This window comes from Balearica regulorum, chromosome 2 (assembly GCF_011004875.1).
Source record: "Balearica regulorum gibbericeps isolate bBalReg1 chromosome 2, bBalReg1.pri, whole genome shotgun sequence".
NCBI classification, from domain to species: domain Eukaryota; kingdom Metazoa; phylum Chordata; class Aves; order Gruiformes; family Gruidae; genus Balearica; species Balearica regulorum.
The window spans coordinates 100,769,443-100,781,817 of NC_046185.1; the positions used below are offsets into that span (position 1 = coordinate 100,769,443).

Here is a 12,375-nt window from a genome sequence, read left to right on the forward strand (position 1 = left end):
CACATCCAACTACTTATCCTGTAAGAGGAAATATAAAGGAGATTGTATATGATCAGACAGAGGTCAGTGGAGTGGAAAGGACAGTGTGAAAGCTACAGGAAATGAGCCATCCATGAATGAAAATACTGGAATTCCTGCTTGAACCCTGACTCACATAATGTATGATTTTGCTGGTCCTGGTCTAAGGATCATTACATCAATGGAAAGACTTCATTAATTTTAGTGGGGTTTTAATCAGTTCCCAAAACAGGAGAATACAAAATAGTTATTTAAAATTACAAGGTATGCCAACATGTCCTTTCCCTTCTTTTCCTTTTGTCCTACCATCATTAGAGAGCTTGGTGAGAGTAGTTTGAGAGGAATAAGAATTGTAGAGGCTGGACTGGAGAGGGTCTAAGACAGCACCTCTGACATTGGCTTATAGGCAATAAACAACACGTTTGGTGCTGTTAGAGATGCAATTAGAGATGAAAGGAAGAAAAGAGTTGGTAATTGGTTGGTAAGTGGAGAGGGAAGGGATGCTGATAGATAAGTATTTCTCAGAAGGGAAAGACCAAATCTGCTTTATTGTTAATAAAAGAGTCAGAGTGAGATTTTTAGAAGAAAAATAGGGTGATACACAGGTGTGAAGGAGAGAGGAATAACGTAACTAGAGCAAGTGTACAAGGCTAGGTTAGAATCTCATTCATCTAGATGGATAAAGAGACAAGATGGGTAGGAAGCATAAAGAAAGTCACAGACAGCAGAGGAACTGCATTATACTTTAGCAGTTTTGTCTTTGAAGAAACCAGCAGGGTCCTATAAAGAAAAATAAGTGAAGGCAGTAGGAGAGAACTATCAAAAATTAATCTAGGCTGGCTTTGCAATGAGTAAATCTTCTGTTTAGCTATGCAACTGAACCTCATAAGTCAAGCAATCCTATCCTGAGCTCAAGTTATTCAAATCTAAGGCTTTTGTTTGGCTAATGGAGCTACAGGGTTTAATCATTGATTGTCTTACACTTTCCATAGCCCCTGACACTCATGCAGACTGGCTGAACCTAGCTAAAGAGAAATGGAGGCATGAGTATGTACGGCATCCACCCTTTGCATGGCTGTAAATGACTACATGCAAATTAAGACAGTGGGGACTCAGTTCCCTCGGCCAATTCTGCCAAGCGAGCAAGATCCGCAGTGAAGCCAAACAGGACTTTAGCTCCGATCCACTTGTCATTTGCAGAGCTTTCCCTCTTCTCACCGGCTTAGAAACAAACAAAACTTCCTCTCTGATACCTTTTTCTAAAGGATCTTTCTGTGACTAAGCCATTTATGCGTCTATATTACATGTAATTCTCTGATGTCAGATGAGATAACAGAGATAAGCCTCCTAAAGGATTTGTGGCATTATAGATTACAGCTTCCATTTGTATGTTGTATGCATTGCCTTCAAGAGGCCTTGAGTGATGCTGTAAGATCTCTGTATTCAGATTATGATATTTACATTCAGCACTGCCTTATTATAGGTTTAGAAATACCAACAACCCAACTAAGTGACCAGCTGTTCAGATCCCGCTGTTCTCTTAATCCATGCAAAGGTAAAATACTATTGTGGTCAGTGGGATCCTTGCTAGGATAACAAGATTTAAACCATTTTCTTTGTATTTCTTCACCTGCCATTTCACTATAAAGTGGTCCCTTAGCAGACAGAACAGTTTATTCTGGAAAGAAGTCATCTTTGTTTCAACCATAGTTTGTCCAAGACAGAAAGGTACTTAATAACTGTGGGGGGGTTGGGGTTTTTTGGGGTTTTTTTTTAATATATCTAAACTCCTGTTGACACAATCAGCACAAATCTTGATATTGGGTTTTACTTTCAGCTCAGGGGCCTACCTAGGGCTTAAATACTTTTGCGGATCTGCCTGAAGGTGCCCTCACTGGGCATCTCTCAGGAAAAAAATGAATAGTTACAGCTGAACTGCTGCTCCAGAACTCAGCTTCTCCATCAGAATTAATATGGCATTAAAACTTCCAGGAGGTGATAATCATTAGGAAGATCTTTAGTTCTGTTTCCTGCTGTGCAATGCATGCTTTTCTGATGAAGGAATGGAATAATTTGGGGAAATACAGAGGAGCCACGCTCAGCAACTTCACAATATGACTGTTCTGATACAAGACCAACTCTGGCTCCCAAGCCTGGAAAACTATATAGCTGATCTCTGTAATACTGGATGGTGTGAAACACTATTCACACAAAAGTATATCCTGCTTAGCACATATCCCTTAGTGGGATATCCCTAGAAGGAACATGGCTGATGATGAATTCAGGTGACATTAACACAGATGTCATGGACAATGCACTTTTGCCTAATTATTAGTGTGTTTATGTTTCTTGAATCTTGCAGTGATAATTTTTTAATTTCCTCTCCTGTGAGAGCATTTAGTAGAGTGGGGGAATTTACATTTTCTCTCCAATGATGGTACGTCAATCTTTACAGCAAAAATCTTCATTTTCTAGCCTCACCCATACTGACATTTTGCCTGCAGCAGTTGAGCTCCTGACTGGATCAGCAACATTCAACCAACAACAGCCATTTCCATTGTGGAACAGTGATCTACATCTTCAAAGTCATTTAGGTACCTCCTGATTTCAACTACTTGGAAAGAGAGAGTGAAGTGTGTAGCATAATTCTGCTACATACGAGCAGGCAAACATCTAATGCAAACACACCTTTAGCAGCTTGTGTCTGCGTGATTTAGGATGTCACAGATCTCAGCTGTTTTGTTGTCTTTCTGACTCCCCTGGCTGTGTTGAAATCACCACTGTGACAGCCAAGATGAAGTAGCTGACTGTGAGCATTCCTCGTCCTTTCCAATACACAGCAAAACTACTTAGCTTAAATCACCACTGACGGGAACTAACTTCTTAAACAGGTTTGAACTTGATCCTTGTTGAGTACATCTGACTGTGCCCCAGATTGCCTAGTTCAGCTCAAAGCCAGCACATGTACCCTATTATCAGCAGCAGCAGCTCTACATCAGTCAGCAGCTGGCAGGCGGGCCCTTGGGGACTTTTCTAGCCCTATGGCTGCTTCAATATATTCTCCGTTCACAAAACAGGACGTATCTCTGTGCAAATGTTGTTATTGCACAATGGGTGTCATTGATAGCAGGAAAGAGACAATGCTTGGGACCTGGACATGTTGTTCAAACATCATTCCAGTCTTTTTATATACTCTGATTAAGGCCCTTTACTTAGAACTGCCATCATGCTGTTGCTGGCTACTTTGAGTGCACGGAGAATATCTGAAATCCCTTTTTACCCTTCTTTAAAGGGTGAATCAATCTCTGTTTCAGTGCCTGAATTGCTAGAGTTTGTGACATTCTCTTAATATAGATTATGGTTTCTCTATATCCAAATAGATAAAGATCTACCTACACAAACAGGTACACCCATATTGCCCATCTTTTCAAGCACTACATACATTTTCACTATTAGCCCATTCAGTTTTTCCACTACGTTTCCAGGTCATAACCCCGCTGCTGTCAGCAATACTTAGCCCTTGACTCCCTAGCAGTATTTCTTCAGCAGTGGCAGACAGGGTTGTTAGGCAACCAGGAAATCTAAAACAAAGGAAAACTGTTACAAGAAGAATATGGGACAGGCAGAGGAGCAAGTGGAACTAACAGACTAAAGGGCCAAGGGAAAGAAATGAGGAGAGGCTGGGAATAAGGACAGCAACATTTGTGAAGATTTGCTTCCAGGGCAGGCAGCAGCAGCAGCTGCCGATACAGCTAGGGACAGTGTCAGATCAAGCAGGAGTTCACCTGTAGTGAAAGTACAGCACCAGCACGGGGCTAAAGCTCATAGCATCCCATGTTCAAAACACACAACTAAGCACAGACAGAACATATGACTAACTGAAGGGATTAATTTCCTAAACCTGGATGTCTCTTTTAGATGCCCAAAGTCTCTCCCACAGGACCTGTCCTGCATCTGCCAGCCCTGTGCCAATGTCTCAGATACCTCACATCTCTATGTTTAGGTTACTGAATACTAACCATCGTGTCCTGTTTTAGGCTTGACCCCCTGCTCCCCATGCTCAAAGCGCGACAATGTACAGGGACCAACTTCAACCAACTTGAGGTAGAAAAGCTCTGTGATGACCCAGATTTTATCTGCAGGATCTAACCTAGGGTAGTGGGCAGCCCAGGTCCCTGCCTGGCTCAGCCATGTGGCCATCTCTAACAGCTTACAGAAACCTCTGCTCCCTGTCAAGTGTGTTGAATGCAAACTGTGTGCAGCTGAGCACTATTTCCCACAATCACAGCTGTAGAACTCAGAAGAAACAGCATAATGAAGCACCAGGCATCCCTCCTTACCATAACCACGCAATGGAAGCCTCGCCACAACACAGCCTTTTCCCCCTACCCGTCCCATTGGCTTTTACCAGGTCCCTTTCAGTCACTGCCATTCCTCACCAAAGCTCTCAAGTGGCCGTGACAGGATTGTCTGAGGAGATGAGAAAGAAGCACCTACAGCAAATAAATAAAGCAATAAAGCAATAAAAAGACAAAGGGAGAGAACAAGCGGGACGTGAGCTGTTTGGAGGCTTGAAGGCCAGCCCATAGAGTCACTCAGTCTAGACTCCAGATGTGAACGCAGAGCCTCAGTGAGTGTAATACAGGACTGCGTAAATATCTCAGCCAGATGTCTCAGGGCCCAAGCTACAAATCCTCACAAATGGTGACAGAGTTGGCTGTTGCTGCTCACATAGCTCCGCTTCCAAGAGAATCAGTGGTCATTCAGTCAGCAGCAGTTCATTTTTGCTGCCAGATGGGAAGGAAAACCAGGCTCAGAGTTGCAGTTAGTCTCATAGCAAACTCAGCAGTTGGTGGATGGGTCATGGAGCCCTCTGTGGGTACTGAGGTTAGCTCAAAATAGCAACCTGGGGAAAGAGCTGAAAAGATTATAGTAAACATAAAAGCACATGATCCTAAACTCCTAAAGACACTAAAGTAACGGGCTGCCCTGTTAGGAACCTGAACTCAAATTTAGATCTTCAAGACTCTTCCCATTTGGTCAACTAAGTTTACAGATGCTTAACGTTACATGACAGAATTACCTTACATTTCAGTTGCTGGAGACATGTTACACTGGCTCTAAGGAGCTCGATGCTTGAATCTGCACTTTCACAAACTACGCATTCCTCTGCTGGACTTTCGTGTTCCCAGAACTTGTCTCCTAGGTGGGTGCCTCACAGAAAGCACCTGGAGGGAACATGACTGCCTTCCTGTTTATTGGCAGCTGGATCTGTCCCTTGGGAGGCTGGAGATTAATTTCAGTTCCCTCTTCTGCCTGAGTTAGACCAGAGAACTGAGACTGTCTCTCCCAGGAAACGTCTCTAACCACTAAGCTACAGTGTATTTTAAACCAAAGCTTTCCCAGTCTCTTGGATTTATCCCATACTCTATAAAAAAAAATATTTATTGCAGCAGGGGATAGGACCTGGGGCTCTGCAGTGAAAGTCCTTACATAATCCACACTGTCACTAACCCAATTTAGGATATATCAATTTATGACCAAGATTCTGTTCAACGAGTCACCCAAAATTGGAACTGGCTGAATAATTGATGAGAGAATTTGTAAGCAAAAGCCCTGAGATGCGTTACTCTGATTCACAGGGATAACGTTATTTATGATTTTTTGTTCAGACATAAGGCATGAGCCTGTTTTAGGATGGCTAATAATTGTCCCAAGATTTGCAGAAGGATTGTTTCATTCTCCTGTGTTAGAGTGCCAACAGCAAAGTGACTCATACAGTATAAAGACAAACTTGATGAAGAGACATGTGCTACCATATCAATCTCCTATTCCTCTAGCTGCAGTCACAGCCTGAGGTTGGGCCCACCAGAGAAGTATCTAAAAAGGCCACTGTTCCTCTCTCCTCTTCAGAACTAGTCTCACAGAGATAACTTGGAGGCAAAGAGATTAGTCTAAGTTGCATCACTTCATACTCACCACAGGCTAAGAGCTCACATATGAGCAGTAGCTGATGCAGGTTGACTATTTAAGCTGCCATGGCAAACTGCTTGGGACTGTGTGCCCCAACTCACAGCCACTTATCTCTCATTCCCAAGGTCCTAAGGGAGGCCAAAAGATGTTCTGAACAACACCGGGCTCCCATAGTGCTACATTTCCTGTAAAGGTTGCAGGGGCTTACTCTGATTTATACCTGTACCACATCTGACCCTCAAACCATTACTGGGATCCACTTAGTTCTAAACAAGATGTTTCCTGAGCTGCCACATTCAACCCTGGGTCTAAATCAGATTTATCTAAACTGACAGGTGTATGGTTTTAAGATTTAATTCATTTCCCTCCCTATCCTGAACAACATACCCCCAAAAACATGGTACAGAGAGAGCTGTGCTGGACACATACATCCATTTCCTTATTATTCTGCCCTTTCTTAAGAGAAAAGACATTGAGTATAACGGCCTAAATAAGAGTATCCAAGATCTAAACAAGTATACTGAACAATTTATTCAGAGCACATCATGCTGTTCTTCCACCTCTTTGGTAATGAATGCACAGCATCACTGTGGCTGAAAGTTAAAGGGGATATTTCTTCTGGCAGTGCCCTCCAGGTCCCTTAGGCTGGCTTATCCAGCAATTGTGTTGGCAGTTTGGAGTTTTTCCCAGGATCTTCTACGGCCAGGGATGCTACAGGCCATTTTATTAAATGTCAATGCCCATTGCTGATTAATTTTTGAAAAAAATCAACCTTAGATATTTTTTCCTTGTGTTCCACATCAAAAGCACATCTATTTAAAGGTCTTTTCAGAGGGAGTCCTTTCTTTTGCAATGAAATAGCATGAAAAAGTTGTACTTGTAACCCTACTGTGCAACACTGACTTTCCCATACCAGGAGATAGCAACTTTCTTTGTCTTGCCCTCAAATCTGCAGCAGTGTTGCAAGCCCTCTTCCAGTACAGGCTCAGGACTCACCTCTGACTCATAGATGCCAGGTCCAGTGGGTAAACAGTGGGTAAATCAGCAAGTAGACAGAAACATAAGGTAAGTGAAACTCTTCCTCTTGCTATACAGATCTCAGAGAGGTGGAACTCACATAGAACAGTAAAAAAGTTGGTGCTGAGATACAATGTTGGAGGAGGGTACAGAAATTTCAGAATCTGTATCTCCATCCCTGAAAAAAATCAGTCCCTCCAACCACAGAACGTTCCTCTCTGTGGAAGATCAGATTTATTTTGCCATTCATGCAAATGTAGCAGCCATCTGACAGCCTCAAAGCTGCATTCCTCGATGCCTGTGGCCATATCAAATTTTTGGGAAGACATGAGGAACCGTTTTCAGGAAAATGGTGCTTCATTTACTCTTTGACTCTCAAAGAGTGTTTTGTCTTCCTCTCTGTTTTGTGAAGTGCTGTCAACACTTACAGTGAAGTTTATTGTAAATACACAATAATAACAACTGCGCGCATTCATCTCTGATTCGATTCCTATGTAAATTTATGTTAATATGTATGCAGATTAAGTCTGCCCCCCTTGGTCCTGGAAAGTTGTCAGAATGACACATGGGTTCTGAAAAGGTTGTGTACTACTGATCTGCAGTTTTTCTATAGTATTCAATAACTGGCAAACTAACAACAAGAGACTGTGGATATTTCTCTTCACTTTTGCTGGATAAATCAGTGGAGTAAGCTAGACAGAGTTAAAAAAAAGTCTCTAAACCCAGTCTCTAAAACCATGACCTGCCCATTTTTATTTCCATTTCACAACAGAACAAATATTCACAGGTGGGATCTTTTGAGGAATGAGGTGGTACAAGGGAGTCTTGCTAGTAAGCCTTCAAGGACTGACGTGTCATTTTCTAGACAGAAAAGCAGTTTTTCTCCCTAATATTTAGTAACTGCTAAACCAATGCCTAGAGTTTATGGATAGTCCTCCTCACCTTTTGCTGTCTAAATTAGTACAGTTTTGAAGAGAGCTCAGAAAGGTCACTTATTTTATTCTCTCCTTCCCAGCCTCCCTTTTTTCTGTTTTAACACAGAAATACACTGACCTTCCACCCATGTGTGGTTAGAGCCATTCTGGGCATTCAGGTCACCCCAGTGGTGAGGTAGCTGGAGTTCTACAGTTAGCTGTTCCCTGCTTTCCTGCCAGGGATGTTTGGCTATGACACTTTCTGGTACTTTGCAGTAAATAGAAACTAATCTTTAGTTCATCCCAGGGCTGAGTCCCTACAAGGCTCCCAGGCACTTCTTAAATAATCACAACGGGACATAAATTGAGACTTCCAGAGATACATGTGCTCTTTGCACAGGGATGAAGTTCCAGTAATCCAAAAGGGGATGGGGAAGTTGCTATCAGAAACAGCAGGCGCCACAATTGTCAGCTAGGAAGATACACCAGACAACAAAAGTCCAATTGCCAGAAAGTATTTATACTCCCGCAGTTCACAGCTGAGGACTTGATCCTGACCTTTGATACACAAAACAGATTTGGTCTGCAGCTGGAAACCCAGTTGCAGCATTTGTGCTTGGAGGGTAAGATTGTGCCCAGAGCTGGTAAACATGGGAGCTGAGTCATCAGTTCTGAACTAAGGCAGCAATCTCCTGACCAAAATCACTTCCACCCTTATAACGTTTAATGGACTTAGAAGGTCAGTGATTTTTTTTTGGGGGGGAGGAAACAAAACAAAACCAAAAGAACAGCACTGTACCCTGTACAATGAAAAGAAACTTCAGTCACCCATTTCATTTGTGCCTTTCAGCTGGTTTAAAGACTGACACTGAGAAAAACCTTTTTTTCTCCAAACTCTTCTCACTTGACTCTGGTTTAGAGTGTTATTTCACTCTACTTTTTTAATCTCATTTTATTGAAGGCAATCTTAGCCCCAAGAGCAAAACAAGTAAAATAAAAGCAATTAAAGCCTGGAAGGAATCTGTATTTTTTACTTCGAAATACAGCCTCATGTCAGACAGCTTTCCACATACCTTGTTCAGTGTAGGTTACATTATGGCATCCCATCAGGCCCATTCAAACCAGGTTGCAGAAGTATTGTGGCTGGGATCCAATGCTGCCTTCTTGCCTGCAGTAGCTGTTGGTGGTGATTTCATCTCAATCATTTTCTCTCTTTCCACCTCTCATGCAGCTGCCTGCCTGTCTTGATAGGACCAAAGTGTAGCTCATGGAATCTATATGATAATCACAAAAATAGTTATTTCTGCTGAAAAATGGATTTAATTCCCCCTCTAAACCTTTGCGGATTGCCAACTGGGGGTGTGAAACCAGCTGGCAAAAGATGCATTCATTTCAATTTCATGACTTTCATATACTGCAGCTTCCTGACTTTAAATTGTTCCTCCCCTCTCTAATGAGAGCACCAAGGCCTTGATTAACAGCCCTCACTTTAAACAAAGTTTTGAAGAAGCTTCTTTTCATGGTAACTTCTCTGGGGATGTCTGACAGCCTGCTCAATCCAGGGCAGCCGAATGCCTCTTCTTTCACAGCATGAGCATTTGTCAGAGAAACTAGGAGTCAGGCTTGGTGAAGATTTGTATCCCTAAGTACTCTGCAAGTAACTTGCACAACAGCGTGGGAAGGAAGCTTGAAAGTAGTGCTGGTAAAACAGTGAAAAACTAATTTCATCAATGTTTTCAAAATGTAAAGGCTTGGAATGCACTCTTTTACTTTTTTAACTCTTCCAACCCTTTTCTTATAAAGTACATTTTTATTTACTGAAAATCTTGTCTTCAGTACATTGTTTGCTAATTTTTTTAGTCCAAATAGGACTAGGCAAGAAAAACATGGGAGAAAAGCCTGATATGTTTTTTACAGTTAATCACAGAGAAGGCAAAGGCTATCTCTTGGGAAAGAGTCCTTCAAGCCAGGTAGAGCCATCTGGGTCAGAGCGTTCAAATAGTTGAATAGTGATTTAAGATGTAAATATTGAAATCAAAGGTATCATCTGTGCAAAAGTACTATTCGCTTACAGACTCTGGCTTTTCAGATTCTTCCAGCTGCCCACTTAGTCAATGGAAGTCTTTAATAGACAGTAAATTAGGGCCTTAATCATAACTGAGCCCTTGAATCTGGACTAGAGATTTGAAATGGGCTCTACAAGCAAGCTTGCTTGAAAAGGAGTGCAGTATACATCCTCCCTGGTCACAGGCCAAGATGCTCCCACTTTGTGACCTTGCCTCCTTTTCACTGATCTCCCCTGGGAGATGGATGGGAGAACAGCAAGGCCCTTTCAGTGCAAGCCTGCTGACACTACTCGTATGTCTAAATTGCAGTCATATGGTGGCTGCTGTATTGCGCAGGCTGGACTTAAACTCTACCTGCAAACCAACAGTAGTTGTGTCAACACAGAGCTCAGCAAACCTACATGAAAAGGTAAGGCTAATTAATGTGTGCTGAGTACCACGTTGCCATAACTTGACTACTACCAGCATTTCAACTAATTTAAACCTTGCTGGATGTTCCTGTACCAGACTGCTGTCACTGTGGTTGCCACATGCAGGAAAACTAGCACACTGCTACTAACTTGACAACCCCAGAGGGCATGACTGAGCTACAGTTAGACCAGAGTTTTCATTTAACATTTAAATTAAGTTTTGCTTTGGTTATGCTTATTTGTAGGTTTGCTTTTGGCAGTCATAAAGTTTCATTTACGTTCAGCCAAAGTGTGAAAGGAAATACTGGGACTTGGGGGGGTGGAAGGAAAATGGAGAGAGGGGGGAAAAAAACAAACCTAAACAAAAGCTCTCATGAAGTTGATAGCATCACCAGACTAGCAAAGCAAGCAAAAGAGAGTAAAAAATTCCAGGCAGAGAAGTCAGAAGCCGCAGCTCTCTTCCAGGGAAGGAATACACTGCAACTCATTTCTGCTGTGCCTACTGATACCATCTACAGAAAATCCACCACCAGTGGAAACAGGGCTGCATTCATTGTCAATGCGTTCCACCACTTTGGTGTCCCAACTTTCATGAGTTTACTAGATGCACAGTCATGGATTTCTCTATGAAATAGAAAGGCAATACAAGCTCCTTTTTTGTTGCCTTATAGAACCATTAGGAACTCTGTTCCTTTATATATTTATTTCCCTCCTTTTATTGCTTCAGCTATCAACAACTGCTATAAATTTACCTTAAAGCAAACTGTGGCATATATCTCCACATATACCTACGCATGTGTGTGTATATATATGTATATACGCACACAAATACATACATACATACATATACAGATAAGCACACAAAGGCCAATAGTAAATACTAGAATTTACTGAAAAGCAAGAAAAAACCTAGCATGTTCAGAAAGAGGAGAAAACTAACACTTCGTTATGAAGCATTACAGCTTAGCATTTGATAGCTTTTACATTTCCTTCTTCTACCATAATTCTGTTTCTATGATTATGATGTTGTCTTCTTGCACACCTATCCTTCAGGAAGATAGCCTTTTGGAAGATCCCATTGAACTGGTGTACTCACAGAAAATGATCTGACTAGTTTGTATGGAGGGAAAGAATAACTTTGGAATCAAGTGACTGAAAAGAGCAAGGCTAAAGTAAAGCTTAGATTACAGCACAGTCAGTGAAGAGTGGTAATAGCTATAGAGCCTTTGTCTTTGAACAGGAGCTGAAAAAAATAATTAGGTTCAAGCTAGCAGTGCCAGAAGAGCAACTCAGTGAAGTCATTGTACACAACCCCACCAGCTCCAAGGAGCTTTGGTTCAACATTAGGACTTGTTCCTGTGCTATAGTTTCTTATCATGTAATACCACCCTCCATACATATTTGCTTCTAATAGCAATATGAATACAAACTTCACTCAAGGGAGGAGTAGAACTGGGAGAGCAGAACATGCTTGAAACCTGATTTAACAAGACTCCATCAGATTGTGGGTTGGCGTCAACCCTTCTGTCCCTAAGACTTAAGAAAATGGTAGGTGTCTCATCATCTTAAAAGACTCCTCTCTTGATTTGAATTTAGGAATCTCTTCAAGAGTCACAACAATACATTTTCATTTTCACCTAGCGAAACTGTGCTAAGCACAATGAATAGAAAATAAAGAAAATCACCTACAAGTAATTGCTGTACCTCATAAACAGAACACAGAATCGTTAGTCACATTAAAGATAATAAAAACAAGACTCTTCATCTGGGGAACCTGTGAAGTCGCTGCTTGTGAAGCATCATTCAGTCCTTGTCCTCAGCCAACACTGATGGGAAGCGAAGCTGCTCTGCCTCTTCACTTCACGAAGAGCTTTCAGCCATTAATACAATGCACAACCAGAGTCAGAGTTCCACTAATGGACTTTGCTACTGGCAGGGATGGTGTGAGGTCCATGTCAGGATCAATACTAGAGGTTT

General features: G+C 41.9%; 1 long non-coding RNA gene across 1 annotated transcript in view; it reads right to left on the reverse strand.

Annotated features, from left to right (window-relative positions):
• Positions 1-1,828: 1,828 nt before the first annotated feature.
• The window catches only part of LOC142600471 (uncharacterized), a 39,012-nt gene continuing 28,465 nt past the window's right edge, over positions 1,829-12,375 (reverse strand). Inside the window, exons 9-10 of the long non-coding RNA XR_012833969.1 lie at positions 8,996-9,196; positions 1,829-4,936 (exon numbers count right to left, since the gene is read on the reverse strand). This is a non-coding gene — a long non-coding RNA (uncharacterized LOC142600471). The remainder of the gene's footprint in view (positions 4,937-8,995; positions 9,197-12,375) is intronic.